Source organism: Delphinus delphis, chromosome 10, assembly GCF_949987515.2.
Source record: "Delphinus delphis chromosome 10, mDelDel1.2, whole genome shotgun sequence".
Lineage (NCBI taxonomy): Eukaryota > Metazoa > Chordata > Mammalia > Artiodactyla > Delphinidae > Delphinus > Delphinus delphis.
Genome location: NC_082692.2, coordinates 81271851 through 81293997, shown reverse-complemented (window position 1 = coordinate 81293997; position 22147 = coordinate 81271851). Strand labels below are relative to the sequence as shown.

At 42.5% G+C, this 22147-nt stretch overlaps 1 long non-coding RNA gene across 2 annotated transcripts in view; it reads left to right on the top strand.

Annotated features, from left to right (window-relative positions):
- Positions 1-493: 493 nt before the first annotated feature.
- LOC132431729 (uncharacterized) overlaps positions 494-22147 on the top strand; it is a 77725-nt gene continuing 56071 nt past the window's right edge. For both annotated transcript variants that reach the window (XR_009520790.1, XR_009520789.1), the window contains exon 1: positions 494-658. This is a non-coding gene — a long non-coding RNA (uncharacterized lncRNA). The remainder of the gene's footprint in view (positions 659-22147) is intronic.

Genomic DNA, 22147 nt, shown 5'->3' with positions numbered 1-22147 from the left:
GAGTTGGTAGATCAAAACCCCATCTCCGTCTCCCCTTGGTTGACAAATCTCTGAAGTGTGGACTTGAATTATCAGTGTCGAGCCATTATTTGTTATTTACCTTCATGTGGATATATACATGTGTGTATACACATATGTATACATATATGTGTTTGTATGAATACATGTATACATGAATGGATATACATAAAATATTCATATAAATCCATGTACAGTTCATAATTTTTATATTATTCATAATATTTTTATATTGTTTTATGTTGTTATATATCTCTGACTTAAGTGGGGGAGTATTTTTTTAGTACCTCCCTGGCTCAGTCCTAGAACATTCTTCTAATGTGTTCAATAAAATCACCCAATATTTATATAATTCCAGAGCTAATATTCAGCCAGTGTTTACCAGTACAGTCATATCATTTCTATAACAGCACTAATTTTATGGGTGTCCATTCTGATTGACCATTGTACATGCCATAATCTCTTACAGATGGAATTAACATCATGGTTGTCTGCTCACACCCACCATCAAAACTGTGTCCTTGTCTCCTTGTGGCCCAGAATCTAATCCCACCTTCTCAGAGAACATTCCTGCTTCCTCCAGCCAAGGCTCAGGATAATCAAAGTTGAGAGGAGGATGCTCGTTTCCTAGAAAGGAAAGGTAAAGAATGGAACCCTTGACTTCTTATCCTGAAGGCAGGATAAGTTTTTAGAGATATTTGCATTTCCAAGATCTCTTATCTCTCCTCAATTCCAAACAGAGAGCCATGGTCTCTCTTTGTCTTTGGATTTTGGCAGAACTAAAACCAAAATCTTCTTGGAATCTCTGCTCCTATTATGTTGTGTAAATACCTGAATTCATTGACTTCATTTATGAAGGTCAAGGAACAAGGAGATGGACCTCAGAAAGGAATGGGTGCATAGCAGTGTGTCTCTTGACAGAGAAGTAGAAGGATGGTCAACTTCATGGATCAACAATTGGAATAGAGCTGGTTGATGTCAGCAGACCCTGCCCCTGTTTTCTATCAGATAAATCTCCCAGAACTCAAGTCACACACACTAGTTTCCCTCAGCTGGAGGAATAAAGGTTTGAGTACCTTAATCTGATTGAGAAAAATATATTTTTAATTTAAAATATCTGTTTTTCAAATAGTTAGGATATAAGTAAGTAGGGAAAATAGGAAATGGGTATTTCTTACCCACTTGAAAATTGGGATCAAAGAACCATACCTTCAATGGCCATATAGAACAGGCTAATGAAAAGCAGAGACTATCTGCAGTGAGAACATGTTCCCTAGACCAAGGACTTGTTCATGAGAAATCCTAATGGGACCATGTGTGGGAAGGGTTACCTTGTATTTCCTGTATGAACAGGCTAGGTAAACTGTTTCAGGGCTCCATGGGATGCCAAGATCAAGGTCTGCTGGTTCAAGATGATGTACAGCTTTCAAGGGCATGCACAGCTTTCCATAATCTGGGATTGAGTGCTTTTTGTTGTGTTTGCAGATGCCTCAACCAGTATTCTAATTTATTTGAGAGATTTTTGCACCTCATGAATAATGCCCCAAGGCTTTAAAAGAGAAAAACATGAGCACTTCGACGCAAAGATTTATGGGTTTCAGTGCAAAACATTCCAGTGGGGAGATTTTAAAAATTAATTTGTTTGTATTCGAGGCAGCACAAACATGGAGTATTTGAGGCATTTAAGAATTTTAAATATGAGGGAGTATGCTGAATGGCGAAGCTGTTCATTTGAAATAGTGTATCAGAGTTTAGGACAGGTGGGGAAACTCAACTTTTCTTTTCGATGCAGAAACTGCTGCAAAATTGAGTTTTGCTTGGCCCACACAGGAGCACTCAGAAACCAAAGCAGCAGCCTTCAGCTCTGCTAAAGAGTTCTGAATATGCAATATTGCAGTCACTTCCGCACATTCAATGCAAGCCGCCATGTGTGTTTGTAAACAACTAAAAGACCCAGCTCATCTTGAGCAATACACAAATGAGCCATCTTTGAGAATGCCAGTCGCCTGCTAGTAACTTTCTAAAATTGCTCTCCAGCCCTAATTGAAACCATAAATCCTCATCACATTCAAAGCCCAACCACTGTATGCCATTAGCTCAGTACAGCTCTTAATCTTCTTCTTGTGGGGCACTTTCATGCTGTATCCTTCCTCTTGTAGCAGTCACATTTCTTATTACAGTTCACACACCTTGCAGTATTCCTGCCGGAATGTAACATCTCTGTAAGCAGGTCAATATGAGGCCCTGCTTAATAGGAACACCTACCCCATTCCTGCGGGAACAAGGTCAGAAACTGTCAGGGAAATAGATTGTCGCTGATTTCATCCTAGATGCTTGTAGATAACACAGATCGAAAGAATATTTAAATTCTGCTTTGTTAAGATAGGCTACTTCTCTTATATAGTGGAGCAGGTAGGAGGTTATGGTCGCCTCTAGACAATTCGCCAGACAAGACAAATGGCTTCGCAGACCATCTGACAGCTTTATTCTTGTGGCTCTGGCAGAAAAATAGGCAACAAAGATTGCAGAGGCGGCTGAGTGGAATACAACACAACAGTTCCGAAAAATATTAACTGGTTGTAAAATGAGTGGGAGGAGGTAGTAAAGGAACTGGCATTTCAGTTCTATAAAATCACTTATTACAACATTTTTATAGACAAATCATCCTCCCTTTCTGTGCGGTATCTTTGGGTCTGTTGCCCGGAATAGATGGTAAAGAATCCTTCCACGAGGCACGGAATGTTTATGTGGAAGGAGAGAGAAGGAGCAGCTATGACTCATTTTATGGCTGAATTATGCTCCTGATTCCAAGGAAGACCCTCTGGCAGTTTAGGTCTGGTTTTATCGTAGGTGCTTTTACAGATCTTTTCTGGCCCCATTTATTTGCCTGCACAACATCTCCTGGGCCTTCTAACGGACACTTGTAATTAATGTGGAATGCTTTCATACTTGTTTCGACACAAGTCCTTCTGGGGCCTTGAAAAGCTGAGACAACAATGAATACGGCAAGTTTTCTGTTCCTTGAAGCAGAGGAGACAGACTCAGTAGAGTATTTTCTGAGATGACAGCCCACCTTGTAGAGTCATCCTCAGTTCATCCCTTTTAACCAGCCTCACTCATTAAACATAGAAGAGAAATCGGCCTCTCAACTCTCTTGTGGGAAGTAATAAGGACTTGGACATTCCCTAACAAAGCTCTTCTTTGGCATAAAAACTGAAGCACACAGACCATGCACCCTTGGCAACAATACATCTTATAGTTGTAAGAAGTGTTAAATGTGTTTGTTCAAAGAGAAAAATCAGTAATGAAATACTTGGGAAAACACCGAGTGATACAGAGTTAAGTAGCTTTTCATCCTGCAGTACTTCCCGGGGCTTCTAATATCCTAACATGCATTTCAGATCTTCAAGAAAGGAATACCTGCATTTCTGATATTTATTTTACCACAGGACTCTTTATTTTATGGAAACTTGCCTGTGGCCAGTGTTCCTTAGAATACTCTAAGAAATAATGCCCTTCTTTATCCAGAACTCTTTTACACAGGGAGAAATGACATTTCTTTAAGTGTCAGGCAGATTTAAATATTTGCCTTTCCAAAATCTTTTAGAGTTCCCCATTGTCCCCATTAATCATAGAGTAATGATCAATGCCTTTATTTATCTGCATTCAAAATCACAGATGATCTCATCTCATATTTTCTCCCTGTATGACCCAGTACATAGCCTTCCTTGACCCTCACACAGCAGTCAAATTTGTCCCTTGCTCTTCTGTATATACACTTGGTATCTCTCACCTCTATATTCTTGAACACAATACTTCCTCTTTGTGGAACAAGCTGTTCTTACTTCTACCTATTTGGGACCTAGACCTTTTTCCAGAATCATGCCAAATGCCACCTTCCGTGAGTCCTTCTTCAGTTTTGCAGTTGGGACTCAGTCTTTCCTGCTTTAGTGTTTCTTCTGTATTTGGTGTGGACCTCTGCTATAGCTTACGTCAGCCTTGCAGTGTTCTGGTTGTTTGCTGAGTTCTGTGAGTTCTTCTGCTTGCCTATGAGTTCCTTGAGGGCAGGGACTACGTCTTGTTCATCTTTGGGCACAGAGCCTGTTACGCTGTCAAAACAGAATCTAGGTCAAGCTAAATTGAGATATGTAACCCCTGGATCCCATTTTTACTTGGCTTTCTCTCTTTAGCTTTCCTGCAGTATCTTTGAAATGACCAGGCCATAGGATGATGGCAGGGTCCACCTTAGAGCTGGCCTAAGGCCACCCTCCCAGGTCTGAGTATTCTGTGCTTTGCTCCAATGTTACACTGTCTGTTTCATAACTACACGGTTGACAGGGTTCTTCTGGCTGGGAGACAAATTTCTTGGGGCCTTTCTGCAGAATTTACCTGCAGAATTGCTCTAGACTTACCCCCATAAGGCTGAGCCTGCAGCTTTGGGGGAGGCAGTTGAACTTACAGGAAGTCTAATGTACCCTCTATCTCAGGTCTAGCAACCACACATGTGCCCAGATGTGTCCCTGATGAAGATGCTATCACCAAGTTCTTCCTTCACTCAGGCTTTGAAGTCCCTTCCCAGAGTCCTCACGGTGGCACTGTTTTCAGATTGTTTTGTTCCCTGAGGCTTCTTCACCGAGCACTGACTTAGCTCTGTGCTCTCTGCACATTGAGAGACACTGTCCAGCCTCACGTTTAGTTTCTTCGCCCAGTTTCAGCTCTGCGAACCCCAGCCTAGGTCAGAGGCCGGCACCTTCCCACTTTATCAGAACACACCTGCAGTTATGTTGCATAGTTCCAAGAAGCAGTAAGTACAGATTTAAGAGTAAATGTGAGCTCTGGATTCAATGTGGCTGGGTTCATACCCTGGTTTCAACACTAAATATCTGTGAATTGGGGCAAATTAACCTTTGTGACCTCAGTTTACTTAGCTATAAGATAAGATGATAGTGGTTCCTATTGCACGGGCGTTTTTTGAGAATTAAAGGAAATGACACATGTGAAGCACCTGGCACAATGCCTGGCGTGTCGTAAGTGCCCCCCAAAGGTGGGTTTTGTTACTGTTTTAGAATCCAATGGAAAGAATAACTTAAAGCCTGGGGAGGCCCTGGGCAACGTGTTTAATAGCCCCACTGTTCTCACCTGTAAAATGGGTGTGCTCATCATCTACTGATGTAAAACAGAGTATCACAAACTTAGTGGCTTCGAACTACACACATTTGTCACCTCATAGTTTCTCTGGTTCGAGAGTCCAGGCACAGCTTAGCTGGATCTTCTGCCACGCTGCAGTCAAGATGTCGGCCCCGGCTGGGCTCTCACCTGGAGGCTCCATGGGGCGAGTTCACTCCCAGGCGCCCGCAGGCTGTTGGTGGAACTCATTTCCCGAGGCTGTGGGACTCGTGGCCTTTACTTTTCTTCAAAACCACTTTCTTCAAAGTAGAGAGAAAGAGACCGAGAGACTCCAACAAGATTGCACTGCAGTGTGATCAGCACATCCCATCCCCTTTGCCATGTAACAGTGGTTAGGAGCCAGTCCAAGGTCCCGCCCATCCTTGAGGGGAAGGGATCACACAAATGTATAACTATGGCGGCCATCTTACTGCCTGTCGTCCACAAGGGGGATGATAGCAACAGAAATGGTCTCATGGGTTTTTGTGAGGCTTTGACAAATTAACACACGTAAAGTGCCTGGCACTTCGTAAGCGTTCAGTAAGGGTTTTCTGTTTCTAATCAGGCCTGTGAGTGGAAGGGGAAGCTGGGTTGGAATGAATGAATGAAAGACTAATGGGCCTAAATGCAGTATTTATAACTGGGTAGATTGCTCCCAAGCAGGCTCTTTGCACAGCTGATTTCCCCAGTGGTTTCAGATCAGCAGCTGTGAGCTCTGCTGTGGGTGGTGGTGAATGTCAACTGTAGGTGGGTATTATGCCTTAGTCATGTGTAACTAATTTAAAGCCCACTGTGTTTTCAGGCAAGTGTCTGTAATTGACATTTTTGCTAATTGTGAGAATGACTTGTTTGCCATCTTCCCTCACAACTCTAAGAGAGTTGAGTCGGGAACTGAGGAGTGGGATTGAATGAATTGGCTTCCTCCTGTGTGAGGTACTGAGGTATCGGTTTGGTGCCACAGGTTGGCTCGTAGGCAAAGTTCAGACAATCATAGAGCTAGGAATCAGCTCAGAAATACTGTGGCCAAGTACAGGCTCCCTGGCCCATAGACAAAGAGTACAAAGAATGAATTTCCTCATTTCAACTTGAGGCCTTTTCTGTGCCAGGCTTCGTGCTAGATGCTCAGGGAACAAAAGGAAAGAAACTTAGACAAAAATCATGCTTGTGGAATTTTTACCGTATGGCCCCCAAATTCTTTGACATGCCTTCCACTGAGGGGGAGGGGCAATTTGTGTCTCCTCTTCTTGATCTGGGCTCTGTGACTGTTGACAAGTAGCCTACAGCAGAAATGATGCTGCAGTTTCTAGTCTCAGACCTTAAGAAATTTGCAGCCTTCACTCCTTATCTCTTGGGATGTTTCCTCTTGAAACCCAGTCACCATGCCACCATGGAGAGGTCCGGTGCAGACAAAATGATAGCCAGCGTCACCTGCCAGCCATGTGAGTGAGCCATCTCAGAAGTGTATCCTCCAGCACCAGTAGAGCTGACGCCACGTGGAACAGGGGTGAGCTGTCCCCATCAGCTCTTACCCAAATTATCGCTGTTGTTTTGAGTCACCAGATTTTGGGGTGGCTTGTTATACAGCAATAAATCGCTGGGACAATGCCCTTACAATGTCTGGAAGAGGAGACAGACACTAACCAAAGACTAAAGCTGGTAACTTATATCTATATGATGAGATTATTGCTCTGCAGGATAAGAACACCTGTGAGAGCATCAAACTAGGAGCCTCTGACTTAGGTTCTGCAACCAGGGAGGGTTCCCCTGAAGTGATGCTTGAGCTGAGATTGAAAGAAGCTAATTAAATGAAGGTGGGGCAAGAAAGAGCTGTGCCAGGGCCTCATAGTGTGCAAGAGCATGAGATATTTGAAGAAGGGAGGAGGTCAGTGTGTATTGAGGGAAGATATGGGGTTGGGGGGAGTGATGCAAGGAGCTGCAGACAGGGTAGGCAGCATCCACATGTTGGAGTGGGCCGCCCCCACGCCAGGCAATGCTCTGAGTTGTCACAGGAGAATAGGATGAGATTGTGGGACTCGCAGGGATGTGTCGGATGAGTGGGGGAGAAAGTGGGGAAACTCGACAGGGGATTTGGTGTAGCCTGCCCGTCTTACCTACAGGTGCAACCCACAGTGAGTGACTGCACTGCTGGCATGGGGTGGGGGTCTTGATTCAGTAAGGAATTAATTGTTTCCTGGCAAAAGAAAGGCTGGAAGCCTTTTTCTTAAGAGTTCTAACTCCTTTTCCAGACTGCTTTTCTCAGCTGACCTAATTCAGTAGCAGTGTCTACAGGAGTTTTTAATAGATCCACAGGGGCTGGTGTTTCACAGACTGCTCTCTATTTTTACATCTTTACAGGGAAGACACTATTCCTTACAGCTAAGCATACTTGCTGGAAGTTTGGCCTGCTTTCTCTCCTCTTGCCTCTGCGTAGACGAGAAAACATAGAGCAGAGGCCTTGACGTGTATTTCATCCATGGGTATGAGGATAGTTGCTTCCACTCTGTTCTACTCTCCAACTTTTCTAATTGTCTCTTATCTTTCAGGCAGCATCTCCTGCCTTATCCCTCAGATTCACCCCTCCCTTCCTTCCCACACCCACAGCACGTCCATATCCCTTCAAACCTCAGTCTCAGCTTCAGGTAAACGGCAAGTATTTTTTGTGAACCAGAGACTAGGCACTGGGGATTCAGGAGTGAAGACTAATGTAATCTGACCAGAGCAGTGGTTCTCAACCCTAGCAGCATGTTACAATCACTGGAGGGGTGGAGGAGGGAGGAGGTGGGGAGCATTAAAATATGTCAGTGCCTTGGACCTAGGACCAGAGAGTCTGATTTTATTGATTCTTCACTATTGGAGGGGGAGTTTACAAATAAGGCAGAGGAGTAAGCTAGAACGATCCACGTAGTAATCAATCCGACTCAGAGACATTGGTATGAACTTATGTTTGGTTTAGTACAAAGACAGTTTCATCCAGATAGATAAACAGATAGATGCATATATATTCACATATACATCCTTGCTGTGTCAGCTAAGAGGACCTAGAAGCAATGATACCCCAGTAGCAACAAGTACACCTAGACCCAGATCTTGGTGTCGAATACCATTCTCCAGTAAAAGGAACCGGAAATCTTTAGAGAAATGGCTGATTTTAGGGCTGGGGCAGGAAATATACAAGATGAGCCTGGAGCATCTTGTACTGTCAGAAAGTATGGAAGAACACAAAAATAAAACACCCTAAAACCCCACAATGATGAAGGTATGTCAAAGCGGCACTGAAAGAGCTCCCAGGGGCCAAAGCTAAGACAGTTTGAGCAAGAAAAGAAATAAAGTAGTACTGGATGATAACCCACAGTATAAAGTAGATATCCATAAGTCCATACTGGCATACGTAAAGGACAGAATAAAATAAATAGGGAGAAGAGATTAAGGAGAGAACTCTCCCATGTGGAAGAATTCCAAATAATTTATGGTCGTGCTCTCCCCTCAACAAGGTGGAGCATACCTCCCCATTCCTTAAGTATGGACTGTGCATAGTGACTTCTTTCCAAAGAGTATTTGCACTGTGGACAGGGAGGAAAAGAGTAACTTTACAGTGAAGAAACCTGACAAGTAGTACCTCAGCCAGCCAGGTGATCAAGGTTAACATCAATAATGATAAGTCTTACTGAGTATATACCGTTGACATGATATGATGCAAATGGCACTTTACCTCTGTGATCTTCTTCCTAAAAACCATAACTTCAAACTAATCATGAGGAAAAGTCAGACAAATACCAACTGAGCGACAGTTTATAAGATACCTTACCAGTACTCCTTGAAACTGTCACTGTCATAAAAAAAAAAGAGAAGTCTGTCTGACAAACTGTCTCAACCAAGAGGAGCCTAAGGAGACATGACATACCATGTAAAGTGACATCCTTCTTTAAGTAACACGTGTCTCTAATAAAATTGAGAAGGATTTAGTTGAAGCAAAAAAGAAGTCTATTGAAATCAATCATGATTAAATGATCTCTAAGACGACCACTGTTAATGTTTTGATAGTCTTTATTTTCCACCATAAAACTGGGATCATGCATCACCTACAATTTTGAAACCCATTATTCATGAATGGTCTGTTACGAACTTTTTCCCATTCCATAAATAATCTTCTTAAAGCATAAAATGAGAACTTTAATAGCTGGATGGTATCTAATTGCTAAATTTGCTCAAGAATACAGGGAAGGAGGGGAAAAGGCAGGATAAAGGGGAGGGAAGAAATAGGCGCAGTTGTAGGTGGTGGCAGTGGCTATAGCATTGGATATCAGGGGTGGTGGACTTGGTGGTGTGGTGGGAGTTTGGCAGCAGAGGGAAAACTAGTTCTTCTGGCTCCTCCACTTCTCTGCAGACAAAAGGACCTAGAGAGATCATTTCAATGTTTCTCCTTTTCCACTGCAAATCAGGAGGAAGGCTATTTACCAGCAAGTTGAACAGCATCTTCAGTGCCATGTTATTTCTTTGTCTCATTAGATAGATATTCCAAGGCTCAGAAATTAGTTGGGAGGTATTGAATAGCTCGGTTATGTCTTTGTAGAACTTCAGCTTTTTCAGTTCAAAGCCACTTTCTGGCCCATTTGTAAAATGGTAGAGTGTTTCTAGGGAAGAACTAATGGAGAGAATTCTGGTTTCCCTGCCTCTCCTCAATGTATATTAAAGCACAGAGTGATGGGCAAGATATGGCAGTTGACCCCATGGTGCAAATCTTCCATCAGTTTCTACCCTCCCTCCCCCAAAATCAAGTTCCACAGTCCCCAGGCATACTCTTTCTCCACAGAACAAATTTTACTTGAGATATACTAAGTAATCTTGCGTAGGTTTGTAGTTAGGGCAATGCTTATATTTCTTCCTTAACCAATTATCTGGAAGCAGAAAAAGAAAGGCTTTACAAAAACCAGTTGCTGGGGCCCAAATTCTGTGATATCCCTTTTGGGCATTTGGAAGGAAAATTGAAGGGAAAACTTTATGTGAGTGGGTTGCTGTGAGTGAAGACTTATTTTTGGCTGGCATAACAAGGACATTTAGAAAACAACGAGTGTTTACATGTGGAGTGAGCGAGGCAGTCACGAAAGTGTGGGACCAGTGTGGATCTGGGGTTTTGAATAGCATGTGGGTGACTGCTGACATTTGAGAACTTTTATCTGGGGTGGATTACAGATGTAGCAATTATACATGTAGGCATTTTAATTGGCATTTAGTAATGCCAAGTCAACAACTGATTCAATTTGGTGAAAAAAATAATCCATGAGTTGATCTGTCCTTTTGAGAAAGATAGCATAGGATCCTGTTGAGAAGTATTTCTGGGTGTTAGGGAATGTATGTGACCACTGGAAACCAACCTTTTTGAAATGCTAGAACTTCAAAATTATGTTGTTTTTTGCTGTAGAGAAAATTTCAGAATCCAATGAGTCCATCTTAAATTCCATCCCAGGAAGGTTAGTTAGAAAAATCATTTAAGCCTTTTCTTAAAAGTTATTTTAACTCTTGAGAGATTGAAGAAAGGAATCAGAAGGTTTAGATTCAAATCGTCACTTTGTTACTACCTTGCTATGCAACAACAGCAAAATACAGAATTGCAGACAATTGTCTGTCAGTGTGGTAAGTGCTGGTGATGTAGGAACAGAAATTTGGTGTTCGAATCCTTGCTCCCCCACTCCTTAGCTATGTGACCACGACCAAGTCAGAGAACTTTTCTGAACTTCAGTTTTCTCTTCGATAAAGTGAGAATACTGACAGTAAGTACAAGCCTTAACAACCTCTACCATGTTGTCATAAAGCCAGATGTAGATAATGTGGTTACAGTGTGAAATGCTGGCACTGACCCCGAACTGGTGCTGCTTTGTGGTTCTAGTTCTGATCTAGGAAGATCTGAGAACTCAGAAATGCGTCATTTAATAATGAGTTGCTTTTTGTTGTTGTTGTTGTTATTCACACGAAGCCAAACTAACTCTGTCCCTAGAGTAAAAGGAAAAACTTTGTCTGTAGGCATTGTCCCATGTTGGAGGAGGTCACACTGAGCACGTGACCACCAGTTGACCCGTGAACTGGACCCGGGCAGACTGAGGCTCCTCATGCCCTCCTCTATCCTTGGAATGTCTCTTCGCCCTGTTTCTCCCACAGTGGGAAATGTTCCAAGGACATAGCCTTGAGAGAGTAAGGTGTCGTTGAAACCATCTGGACTGAGTATGTGACTGAATCTAGTTAAGATTTCTATATACCCTTTTAAGATTTGGTGGGTGGGTACAGAGATCTACTTCTCTTGTGCTCACTCAAGACAAGCCTCACAAAGTAAGTTCCCTTGCTTGTTAAAACCTGCCACCTACCAACCTGGAGTGGTCTGCGTCTTTCTTTGGTCTCTCCTTGCCCTCTGTGTGTGTGGGGGGTGCGGGCAGTCCGCCAACCAACACACCACCAGAGCACCAAGGAGGTGTTCAGAAAGGTAAAGGGTTTCCAGTGAAGGCTTAACTAGGCCAGGCACTCTGCTTAAGTAGGAGAGGTCATTTGTGGCTACATAGGAAGGTCTTGAATTCCAAGGTAGTGCAGTGAATAATGCCTAGGCCTGTATTCTGGTTGGCCTAAGGGCTAGGGAGGGGGAATCTTCCCTGGAACACTCTGTCCATGAGTAACCCTGAGGTCCTTACCAAGAAGGCAGCATCCACTGGGCTGGGCCAGACCCCACAGCCCTGACACGTGGAGAAGGCCAAGGGTTCCCACAACCAGGGCTCCCAGGACATGGGTTCTAGGACCACCCGGCCCCATTTTGGATTGCCACTTAAATCTTTTTAATTTATACACTCTTGCCTTACATTTCCCACCACTAAAGTATAAGCTCTTTGAAGACAAGCATGTGACTTGTTCATTAGCAAGAAAGCATGTGGCAAATGAGGATAAAATATTTGATCTGGAGTTGGAAAAACAAGGTGCAAATCTCATCTCCAAACAATGAATTTCTCCAAACTCATTAGCTGCATGACTTTAGGCAGGAAGCTCTTAAACCCCCCTGAGCCTTATTTTCTGCTTCTGGATAATGGGAATTATTGTAGTCTCCAACAGGATAATTCAGTTTTGTTCAAATCTACTTAGTATTTGCACTATACGCTGTGTCTTGATGCTTTATATGTGTTCACTCCCGAAGACTCAGTGAGGTGCAGTATTATTCCATTCTGCAGGTACGATCATTTGCCATTTTACAGAAACACTGGAAAACCCTGGGGCTCAGCCCTTGGTAGTTCTCAGCCCTTTTGTCATCTGCCCTTATGGCTTTAAACACCATCTGGATGCTAAGGACTTCCAACTTAATATATCAAGCCCAAACCACTCCCCTGAACCTGGGACCCACTGCCCACTCGGTATCTAACAGGCATCTCAACATGGCCTAAGGTGAGTCCCTGATATTCCCCCTAAAAGTTCTCTTTTCCAGCTATACCTTCTCGGTAAGTAACTCTGTTCTTTCAACTGCTCAGGCCAAAACCCTTGGAGTCATCCTTGAATCTTGAGTCTGACCTCCCACGTTCAATCCATCAAAAACTCCTGTCAGCCCTCCCTCTAGACCCCTCTTGTCTGGGCTTCTACCACCATACCACCACCCCCTAGACCAAGCCACATCATCTCTTATCTGGATTTATTGCAAGAACCTCCTGACTGGTCTCCCTTCTTCTGACCTTGAACCATGATGGTCTGTTCTCCACACATCATCTCGGGGGATGCTGCTGGAAGGTGATTAGAAGACATACCCCCCACGCTCTGCACCCTCTGATGGCTGCCCATCTCATCAGAGTAAACTCCGAGTCCTCACGTGACATGAGGACCGACATGACTGCTGCCTCCCCCTGGCCCCTCGGGCTCCATCTCCTACCAGCCTTGAACCTCCTTGGCCCTTCGCCAGCCTTCTTGCAGCCAACACACCGGGCACATTTCCTCCTCAGAACCTTTGTGCTCACGGCTCCCCCTGCCTGAGGTTCTCTGCTCCCAGGTAACCGTGTGGCTCCTTCCCTCACTGTCTTCAGGCTCGTCTTACACTTTCTTGGCGAGGCCTGTCCTGGCCCCGCTTTCTAGAACACCAGCCCTAAAGCACCCTACTCCACTTCCAACCCCCTTCCCTGTTGACCTTTCTCCTAACATGCATCATTGCCTAGAATATTACCTATTTCCTTTGTTTATAGTCTGTCTCTCCCTCTAGGATGAGAACTCCACAAGAACGAATGTGTCCCCAGTGTCCAGAACTGTCCATGACCCTTAGTAGATGCCCAATACATATTTTTGGAATCAGTGAATAAGGAAACCAAACCTCATGGAGATCAAGAAATTGTCCACACTCACAAAGGTCTAAACAGGCAGTCTGAGGCTTAAGTTCTCTCAGAGATGGGGAAAGGCAGGATTCAGGCCCATCTGGTTTTGGTCCACTCATTTCTGAAAGCCCCTGAAGTGCTATTCTTGCCAAAAAAGTGTTTTTAGAACTCTCAGCAAGGGTGCCCCTGTGAGAAAGACCCGCTGGGGTGCTTGGCGCATAGCGCGCTGACACTGCTAACTCCCCGAGTTCCAAATTCATAGCCCTTGACATGGCCTGTCAGCTTCCACTGCCTTCAGTTCTAAATGTGTATGATCTTAGCATAATTAGCCCAGTTTTTGTCATTCCACAACTGCTAAGTATGCAGTGGCTGTGGTGTGTTATGGCTCCTCGTGGATGCAGATGACATATCATGAAATATTTATTAAAAAAACAAGTGCAGGCTTTCTTAATTATTACCACTGACTGCTTTCCCCTCCAAGTCCAGGAGAGGTGAGTCTGTGTTCAGCAGAACTGCTTGAATATGATAATTTCCTTTTGATCTTTCATTTTCCTCCTATGCGTTGGGGTGCATTTTATGGCTTCTTTGAAAAGCTCCACTCAGCTTCACTGGCTGCTTGTTTATTTTCCCCAATCTGCAGTGCCTTTTGTTTTATCATTTACATTTCTTAGGCTGTTTCAGATGAGTAAATACTGCCCCAGCTGCTCTAGCTTAAAAAAAACTATTATTGCTCGTTAACTCTCTGTGCTAGAATTAGCTGGAAAATACGCACTAGGATTGTTTCCTGCTTTTGTGTATTAATATTTTAAAAAATCATTTTTTTCTCTGGGATCCCTGAAGCTTATTCTTCGGAGTGGAGAGAGAGATCTTTGGACTCAAGTCCCTGACTTCAGGTCATTGTTACAGAGGACCCCTTTATCACTTAAAGGAATTGCTAGTTCTTGGTGGGCAAGTCAGAAAGTGAATGTGCTTCAGCTTTTCACGGGCCCCCTGGAGCTTGTAGGAGGAGAATAGAGCCGTTGAAGCCACTTGGTTTACGTCTTCTTTTCATCCTGGGCCCAGACATCCCTTCTATCTTGTCCCTGTTTCTTTCCTTCTTTTTCTCTTGTTTCACAGCTCCCTTCTCAAGTGAATATGAGAAACTCATTTAATGAATTTTCACGTGTGACACAGCCCAGGGTGCCCCACCTCCACAAAATGCCACCAGAGGATGGAAAGCCTGTTCCGCATGAGAATCATAAGCACATGACTAGGCAGCCACATTAAAGCATCCCTCAAGTTTCCTTTGCCCTTTCTCCACTGTCGTAAGCCTGCCTCCTTTTTGGAGAAACCAAGGAAATTGGAATGGGTAGAAACTTTGGCATGAAGATCTCAAAATACTCATTTATACTCACCTAATGAGGGAAATAAAAGCTAGCCCATTTCGTAGATGAAAAAGCTAAAGAATGGAAAAGCCAAGATCTAAAAATTCAAGTGGAAACTGAGGGTACCTAGAGGGTGTATTTAATACATACCAAAGAATACATGTAATGCAGAAAGACATAAAATACAATAACAAAATGACTAGACCAGTACTCGTACCATTGTATTCACCTGTAGATAGCCCCAGAGCTAACTACTATCCTACTTTTTGTGTTTATTATTCCTCTGCTTTTTACCAAATAGTATTAGTACCTTTGTATATATTTCTAAGCGATATATTATTTCATTTTTACTTTCAAGTCCTATAAATGGTAACATTTTGGAAGTAGTTCTGTGACTTAACTTTTTTCACTAACATAACACAACCCCATCATAACCAATACATGTTGTCCAAAAAAATTCAAGCACATAAAATGCAGGGTCACGTTCCTTGCAGATTAATGAAATGATGAGTGCAAACTGAAAAGCTCATCGGCTAGAGTTCTGGAAGTCCAGACCCACAGTTCAAATCCACCCTGGTCCTGCCTGCTCCTGGTGACAGTTGCCTGCTCCTTTTCAGTGTCAGTGGGGACAATTCTGCAGTCTTCATCACCACAGGGAAGAGAACCAGTTGGCCAGCACTGGACTGCTTTTAGGTCACTGAGATTTGTGTTTTGGGTGCTGGTTTTAACTATCCTCATCAATAAAGCCTCTTTCCATTCAAATGACTGTGTTCAGATTTTTGCCTTCTCTGTCTCTTGATCAGCCTCACTAGGGATTTGTTGACTTTATTAGTCTTCTCAAAGAACTGACTTTGGCTTAACAAATGATCTTTGTTTAAACGTTCTGTTTTTATGTCATTTAAAAATTCCTCCTACTTTCCTTAAATCCGTGTGGTTGTTGTTTTCTAAATCCTTTAACTAGTTGCTTGGTTCATTAATTTTCAGCCTCTTCTTTTATTATGTAAGCATCTAGAGCTACACATTTTCTTGAAGTACTAGTTTTGGTCCATTTTGCAAGTCTTGATTTGTGGTTATATCGGTCAGGATAGTTTAGATATGTTGCAGTAATGAACAGCTCCTAACAATAAAGGTTTTTAACAAGTTCCCAGTTTATGCTGATGATGCTGGTTCATGGACCACACTCTAAGTAGCACTGATTTAAATTCAGTCTTTTCTCCTTACTAAATGGAAACTTAAGCTAGTAACAGCTATGAAATAAACTATGTATCTTATGCTGTGAAATAGATAAGTATCCTCTATTTTTTAAAATTTTTATTGGAGTACAGTTGATTTAGTGTTGTATTAGGTTCAGGTGTACAGCAAAGTGAATCAGTTATACGTATAGTATCCTCTATTCTTGAATTCACTTATTCCTTTTTAATTGTCTCTTCAGACATTCTCTTGGGGCTTCTCTTGATGGTGTCATTTCTTCTTTCCAGGTAGGAAGATTAAGAGACAGAAAGAGATTTCTCCCCAAGGCAGTAGCAGGTATTTGGACCTGGATACTGACCTCACATGGCCTTATTCAGAGGTCTGGACCACACATGAAGACCATTCAGAGAGCTCAGGGGTATGCCATTCTAGTATGCCCTCATCACTTTCCCTGACCTACTTCCCACTTCCCACCTTGAAAGGCCACAGCAAATTGAAATTCTATTGTATAGGCTAAATCTCACAATAGCTACCATGCCTCCCTCCCACTTAAATGGGTTTCCTTCCACAGAAGTCAACATTGGGGTATCTTATAATCCTACTTCAGCCGCTGATGGGATCTGACGTGGGCACCTGCGTCAAAGGCAGCCCAGTTGAAAGTGCCATGCAGCAAGAATAATGAGGATTGAATGGACTACTCAGGTTCTCATCCCCTGAGGCCAGATGTATTGTAGTTCTTGTTCCTCCCATGACACCAGCTTATAAGGCTTTTCGTGTTCACAAGGTTGAAATCTCTATTGCAGCAGGAGAGTTAAGAGGAAAACTAATGTTTTCCAAACCTGTGCTCAAAGGGACATAATGTTTGATTGTTCAAAAGGCAGAGGCATCCAAGGATAAGCAGTAGGAGAGGTCTACCCCTGGGAAGAGATGAGTATTCTTTTTTTTTTTTTTTAAATATATTTATTTATTTATTTTTGGCTGCGTTGGGTCTTCGTTGCTGCACACGGGCTTTCTCTAGTTGTGGTGAGCGGGAGCTACTCTCCATTGCAGTGCACGGGCTTCTCATTGCAGTGGCTTCTCTTGTTGCGGATCACAGGCTCTAGGTGCGCGGGCTTCAGTAGTTGTGGTCTGCGGGCTCCAGAGCGCAAGCTCAATAGTTTTAGCGCCTGGGCTTAGCTGCTCCGTGGCATGTGGGATCTTCCCGGACCAGGGCTCGAACCCGTGTTCCCTGCATTGGCAGGCAGATTCTTAACCACTGAGCCACCAGGGAAGCCCCGAGATGAGTATTCTTAAATTGCCTGCCGGGTGATCATAAAGAAGCAAAAATGTGCATGTTATTATTGTTTTCACAGGGTTTATGGACAAGGCACCTTCTCATTACCTGTCTTGGGACTGTACTCACACAGGCCACGTTGGTACGCCATTGTCAGGCTTCTCGGGGTTGATGGTGGGGTTGATGAGCAGGAGCTGGGCTCCTCTTCCTTGGGATGATAAGGGAAGGACCATCCTCTCCCACACAGCTCACAGGAGGCAGACCTATAATAAAGGCGGCATGTGTGTGTCTACCGAGTGAGCACTATATGCTGTGGCCTTGGGAGCTGAAATCCAAAAGGGAGTGGATGCCATGAGCATCTCTGAATGAATTATAGGAGTTTAGTCAAGGAACATCCTAGCTGCCACCCACAATGCGTATGCACATCAGAGGCTCTTTCCCAAGTTTACTGGACTTCCATAGATTCCAGGGCACTTATTCATCCATTTCTCCAAAAAGATTAAGATTTTCTACCAATATGGTGGTGGGGCATGGGAGAAAGTGCTACTAGATTTTATTTTACTTAGAAAAAGTAAGGAATTTGATGTTTCTTGTGTCTGTGTGTCAAGAGGCAAAGTCTCATCTACTAAGCTGTTTTGCATATTTCCATATTTATTTTTATAATAAGCCCCATGGCTTGAGGAAAGCTGAGTGATCCTTTATTCCTTGAAGCTAAGAGGGGCCGAACTGACTCAGAAACATATTTCAAAATGAGTCTCCCTCAAACAGCTGTTTGCTGCTTCACGTCAAAGGGGGAATTACCCAATTACACATGGAAGTTAGTGCCTCAGAAAATGAATTACCAGCTCCAATTCTTTCTTTCTAATGGTATCTGGCAGGCTCCCTTTCCTGTGAGACATTCTGGGCAATACAGAGTGTGAACCTGAGCCAATGAAAGGACAGGTGGGTTCTCAGGAGAAGGGAGGAAAATAGGGAAAGCAAAAATTATATTTCCACAAACATAAGAGTATCCTTTTCTTTCCTTCCTGATGAGCAAATGGCTTATTTGGAATATCATGCATTTCCCTGTAACCTGTCAGAATCTTCTGGACAGCAAGCCACATACCTCCTGCAGTGAGACTTACATCTCCTGATAGTTGCCAGCCTAACCTGTGTCCCCAAAAATAGCATCAATGCCTCCTTGAACTTGAAGTCATCATCAGGTGACTGCAGGGCTCCCAGAATTCTTTAACAGTAGGATTCCAGAAGCTCCTGTTTTCCTATATTTGGTAGATGGATTTTTCTTCCAAAACAGGAGGGAAGTCACAGAATGTGGATGTTATGATCCCTGATTAAGAGTCCATTCAGGGCTCTAGTGAGAAAGATCTCAATTCTCACTTTGATAATCAAATGCTCTTCCTCATCCAGAGAATTAAGGTTTGGCCATAGCAAATGTATCAATTCAGGCAGTCTCTTAAATAAGGCTGAGAAGTAGTCTATTTTCTGAGTTCACTCATCTTCTTAGGGCATCTTTCTCTGGTCCCAGTCCCCCCTGTTTTCTTGGAGCCAAAAAAGAACCCGCTCCCTCCACGCTGGCCTTAACTTTTTTTGACACTCTTCCTTCTCTGAAAGCTACACTGAAATTAGCCTAGATTGACTTACTCAATGCTGGGACAAATTTAAGATTAGGCATTAATGGCTGCCTTATTTATTTATCACTACTTAAAATCAACCCAAAATTTAGTGACTTCATTAGCAATGTTGATATATTCTCTCTGCCAGTTGGTCAGATTTCGGGAAATGTATCAGATGGTTAGTTCTCGGTAGAGTCTCTCATGTAATTTCAGTCCCATGCTGGCTGGGGCTACAATCATCTGAAGTCTTGACTGGCGCTGAAACGTCCACTTCCAAGATGACTCATTCACATGCCTGGCAGTTCGGTGCTGGCTGTTGGTTGGGGGCTTCAGTTCCTCTCCACAGGGTTGCTTGAGTATCCTCAAGGCATGGCAGCTGCCTTCCCCAATATGAGCGATCCAAGAGAAAGGTGGAAGCTGTAATGCCTTTTATGTTCTAGCCTTGGAAGCCACTTGCCCCTTCCACTGTATCCTGCTGGTTGAGGCACTTACAAAAGTCTGCCCAGGTTCTAGGGGAGAGAACACCAACGCTACCTCCTGATGGAGGAGTGTCAAAGACACATTGTAAGAAGAGCATATGGGATGAGATATATATTATTGCAGCCATTTGGGGGAAAATATAATCTACCATAATGGATGATAAAAATTTAATAAGCATCCTAAGGATAACAGCTGGAAATAATAGTTAATTATTAAGTTTCTGAGTGTACAAAGCTTTACCACAAAAGCCTGAATATATAATGTTAGAAAGTAGGGTTGTCTCTTGCAATGTAATTAGACCAGCAACCAGAAACTGTCTATGGGAGATTCAGAAATGAGTGAGATTTAGGACCTGATTTGGGAGATCTCACCAGTGTGAAAAAGAAGGCAAAATATTAACATTTACAACTTCAGAATGTTCCACTCTTCTTTCCTTCCCACAGTTGCTTAAAATAAAAGTTCTGAGATAGATTTTGCCTAGGGAAGCTCTGACTTCATAAGACAGGCTCTTTGGGCTTTGGGGGATGCAGACCTGGGAGAATGGGGCTGGCACAGTGGGGTGGAAGTAGAGAGTGAATTGGGAGGAAGGAAGGGAAAGATAAAGGATTTAGGCATACAGTCACGAGCTGGTCTACTTAACCAAAGGGAGTGAGAAGAAGAAAAGGGCACTTTGTCCTGGGTTAAAGGAGCAGTTGGGACTGTACTTTGGAGGTTATTACAGGACAGTTGTTGGCTGTGAGGGTGGAAGAGGAATGAGAATTTCGTGTGTTTGGACCGTGCATCTGCTCTTCTTTAATATTCTTGATAGATTTGAGCAAAGAATGGGATTCTTTTTAAATTAGTTTTGCCCACTGAATTGTGCTTTTAGAATGGGATTCATCCCAAAGACTGAACCACTTGGGTGTCAGGGTTAAAGAACCAAGAAATTAAATGTGGGGTTAAAAGTAAGGTCTCTGAACTCACACAGATCTGGGTGTATATCTTGGCTCATAGAGTACTAGCTGTGGGGCTTGGGACCAATAATCCCCCTTCTTTGGACCTCAGTTTATCCCCAGTCAAATGAGGTTATGTGTTTCTAAGTCTTTTCTATTAAAATGCTAAGTCTCCTCTAGCATTTTAAATACTAGACCTGATGCAGCCCCAAATCATATGACTTCTTATAGTTTGGCATCCAGGCAAAATCAGGGCTTTGAAACATAGAGTCCCCGAAACGGATTAATAAGAGAAGTCGCCTAAAATAGAGGTTCTCCAGCAAATCCAGGGCACAGGACTCCTCATTCAAGGCAATTAAAGATTTTCAGCCTTCCTGTGGAAACTGGGACATTCCACCTGGCTCCTTGGCTTCTATCTGACGTATCATTCACATCAGGGAGAAAAATAAGTTGTAAAAGAAGCAAGTAGAATTTCTTAAACAGAACAAAACAAAACAAAATCCAAACTCTCTGATATGTCCTGATTAGGTTTTAACTATTTTTCAAAGATATGTAAAGTGAAAGCAAAGGTGGAAACTGAGGCAAAGTTTTGTTTGGTAAAATATTCAGGGTTTTTTTTTTTTCATATTTCTTAAGCCTTAGTTAAATGGCATTTTCTCCCCTTTGCTATAAAAAGAAGGAGTTGCAATGTGATTCATACACAATTTGAATTTATTTTTGAAATTATTTTTAAAGAGTCTACTTTTTTCCCTATCGTTTTTCCTAACCTGTAGGGTTATGCTTGAATCTAGAGTCTTAGGTTGCTGATGGTAACAATGATAGTAACTGAATATGAAAAACCTGCAATATTCTGAAGCCCTCTTAAATCCTCAAATTATTTATTTCTTCCCTCTCTTCTTTTTCCTTCTTCTCTTTCTCTAGGCATCATTTTTATCATTTTTATGACCATTGTCTCTGCCATTTTTTGAGCCTGTCGTAAGGCTTAGAACTTTTCATATATTCTCTAATTTTTATGACAACCCTCTGAGTCTCATTATTAGCTCCAGTTTAGAGGTAGGAAAATATAAACCCAGCATGATTAATTAACCTGTCCAAGATCGCACAGCCTGCAAAATGGTAGAAATAGGATTTGTAATTCCAAAATTATGATTTCCCTCATAACATGCAAATACTTCATTTATTTTGCAGTTCAATCACTAGCACTAGTATTTGACATTTTTCTCCCCCAAAATACCAAGTAACACTGTTCAAGAGTTATTGTATAAAAATAACAAGTAGTTGATCATAGTTGCCTAATTACTTTTTTAAAAAAAGAAATAGACTTTATTCTTTACAGACATTTTGGGTTTATAGAAAACTGAGCAGCATATACAGAGAATTCCCATATACCTCCCCTACCCAGTTTACCTATTATTAACATTTTGCATTCCTGTGCTGCATTTATTACAATTGATGAACTAATATTAACCCATTGTTATTAACTAGAAACCACAGTTTGCACTAGTGTTCCATGTTGTACCATTCTTTACATTTTGACAAGTACATTGTCATGTATCCACCATTACAGTATCATACAGAATAATTTCACTGAGGTGATATTTTTATTGTCTCTATAGTTTTTTGTCTTTTCCAAATGTCACATACCTGGAATCAAACAGTATGTAGCCTTTTCAGACTAGTTTCTTTCACCTAGAATATGCATTTAAGGTTTCTCCATGTCTTTTCGTGACTTGATAGTTCATTTCTTTTTACTGCCGACTAATATTCCTCTGTATGGATATACCATAGT